This window comes from Rousettus aegyptiacus, unplaced genomic scaffold (assembly GCF_014176215.1).
Source record: "Rousettus aegyptiacus isolate mRouAeg1 unplaced genomic scaffold, mRouAeg1.p scaffold_m13_p_3, whole genome shotgun sequence".
Lineage (NCBI taxonomy): Eukaryota > Metazoa > Chordata > Mammalia > Chiroptera > Pteropodidae > Rousettus > Rousettus aegyptiacus.
This window is the reverse complement of record NW_023416306.1, coordinates 32,700,283-32,703,332: the sequence shown is the minus strand read 5'-3', so window position 1 is coordinate 32,703,332 and position 3,050 is coordinate 32,700,283. Positions and strand designations below refer to the sequence as shown.

At 41.7% G+C, this 3,050-nt stretch overlaps 1 pseudogene; it reads right to left on the bottom strand.

Annotated features, from left to right (window-relative positions):
* Positions 1–2,160: 2,160 nt before the first annotated feature.
* LOC118600936 lies at positions 2,161–2,279 on the bottom strand (annotated as a pseudogene).
* Positions 2,280–3,050: the final 771 nt, after the last annotated feature.

Genomic DNA, 3,050 nt, shown 5'->3' with positions numbered 1-3,050 from the left:
TTGTTTTTTGTTTTTGTTTTTTTTATTGTTGCAACTAAGACCACCAATATAGCTTCAAAGAAGAAGTTAGCCTGCTCATTTTAGTATCAGAACAACTAAATCAGGTCAATGGTTCAATTTAATCCATTGTTAACAACTTGGCCATTTAATCAATTAAACAAGGAAGTCTGGGCCGGCCACTTTTCTATTGCTAATGGGTTTTTTGTTTTTGTTTTTTTTTCCCCTCTTGCTATCTTGGTGTTCCTCTGTGGCTTTATTTGTCCTGACTACTTCCACTTCCATCCCCCACTGAGCCTCTCTCTCTCTCTCTCTCTCTCTCTCTCTCTTTCTCTCTCTCTCTCTCTTTCTTCCTCTCTCTCCCCTCTCTCAATCTTTCCTTCTGCTATGCCTGCCCCTTGTCTCTCCTACCCCTTTGTCCATTTGCACTTCTACTGTGATCTCTGTTCCTTCATCTATGGCGGGCCCACAGTGCGAGCATCCTCAAGCTCAGGGACATTTTCAGAGTGCCAGTACTGGCTTGCATCACATAGCAATCTCAAGAAGTCATTTGTGGGTTCAGAATGCATTATATGAGACATGTAGGCAATCTCTAATTTCACATAGAGATAACTATTTGCACTATAAAAATGATGGGGAAAAAGTAAAGAACAAAAGGAAAAATAATAAACTCTCCAAAGAGAAAAACAAATATTTTAGAACACATGGAAATGCCACATTGAATGAGTTATGATTCTGTATAAAAAGTATATAATTCTTTTTTTAAGATAGAGTGACATTCCCTCTCAAAATACAAACACAAGATTTTTAAATATCTATAAAATCATTCTTTCAAGCCAAAGTTATAACTTAGAGAAACTACAATTTAGAAAGCATTTACCTTAAAATTTTTTAACCTATATCTGTTATTCTCCATTAAAGCACTGAGATCTTGAAAAAAAAAATCTATAATAAGTAAGTGTACCTTCCTGGAAAGAAAGAATTATATAGATGTCACATCTTCACCCCAAGACCAGACTGTCCCCTCAAAACCCTCCAGCTTTCCCACTGCTTCATATTCATTAATTAGTCTGAGGTTTCCTCCGTGTTTCGTTTACAAAGCCACTTAAACCCACGCACCCATTTAACATATTTATGACCCCAGTTTTCTTTCTGTTCTCTGAGACTGTACCGTAATTGTTCTCTGGGCCCAGGGGCTGCAGAGAGCCTTCCCTGCTGAAAAGAGACAACATAAAGAAGGAAATGAATGTGTGCGGGTTGAATACCTTCAACAAAACGACTGGGTGCAGTTTGGCCCCTGCCCCCCCTCCTCCTGGGGTCACTTTAATTGAGTGGAGCCTCACCCTCTATTGAGTGTATGGGAGACTATTAACTCTTAACAACGCTCCATCTCAGGTTATTTATTTATTGCTTAAATGATTTGTTATTGCTACTTGAATTTAATACACCCTCTGGGAACCAAGATGGCAGCATCATGTTACAGAAAAACTACAAGTTATTTTAAAAAACTGTAATTGACATTTTATGAGAGCCGTAAAATCTTTCTGAACAAATAACTTACCATTAGTCAGAAACTTCAGCAGGAGATCTGTAAAATGAAAGCTATGGGAGAACAGTACTGTACTTGTGCGTGTCTGTCTGCACGAGGGCTGGGAGGATGAGACAGGAGGCAAGAAGGCAAGAACAGAGAACCTCCCACTGATTGTTCGGTGTTGCTTCCACCTGTCTTGATTTAGAGCATCACACTTTAAAGTCAGAGAGATCTGGAAAAAGGTGCAGAAGATTTTCAGGAAGGATGAACTGCATCTGATGAACACACTTTAGGTGCCCAGCCTGGGTCTTTCAGCTTTTCTATCAATCGAAGTCACTTCCCAGCCAGACAACATTGTAATCTACCGTGGCAGCGCTGCCCAATTTAGCTAAATCCACAGTTACCAGTTAGCATAACATCTCCTTGGGCCACAAGTCCCAATCCCATATGGATTCCGCAGACCTTCATAGGAGCTATAAGAACTCATCATCGACAGCTTTGGACCATTCCATGTCCTGGTCCAGCAGAGCTTAATATTTCGACGTTGCTTTGAGATAACAGGGAAGACTTTAGCTGTGAAATCCACAGTTCTGGAAACAGTATATGCCATTGTGCATGTGTGTTTTTTTTAACACCTACAGCACCTGGTCTTCCTAGGTGGTCTTCCATCCAAGTACTAACCAGGCCCAATCCTGCTTAGCTTCCGAGATCAGATGAGATCAGGCACGATCAGGGTGGCGTGGCTGTTGATTATGCCATTGTTGATGGGATGCTGGGTGGAAGCCGATGTTTATAGCTGCATCCTCAGAAATTGCTTCTGGTGGGAGTGAGGTTGCCTTCCCCAAGTAGCTCAGATCCACCTAGAATATGCAAAAGCCCAGCTTCCTTGCCTGGCATGTGGCCAGCTCTGAGAACCAGCCCAGCTTCAGAACAACACGTAGGATTAGCTGTGGCCTTGGCTGCAATCGCATCACAGTTCAACTTCTTTCTCTGTCCCCTCCTGCTTCCTGCACCTCCTTAGAGATGTTGATCATGACAACATTTCCCAATAAGCTTCCTGTTCACTCGGAATGTATTCTCAGGAGACCCCAGCCTAAGACGAAGGTTAACTTTGCCTTCGTTGATTCTTTGAGCCAAACTGACACCCTCAGGAGTCATGTACTTTCCTGTCAGCCAAGGGAGCACCAAGGTTGTTTCATAATTTTCACAGGAATGTATTTATCTAGCTTGTAACCTATATTTGCTCTGATCTCCTTCCAATTAGGTTCCAAAGGCTCAGCTCTGAAACTCCCACCAAATTCTACTGCTGGCTTCCAAACTCCGGCCACATTTTTCTCTTGTTTGTACTTTGATTTTTCACTAGTCTTGCCAATATTTTGAGGCAAGCATGCCAGACAGAGGGAGATTAGGAATATTCACAAAATGACATGCTATATGCTACTCATGACAGGAGATCATGATATCCAGATTTGGCTTTGACTCAGAGCTTGCATCCTGTATCTTGAAAGTGATTTTTGTAACC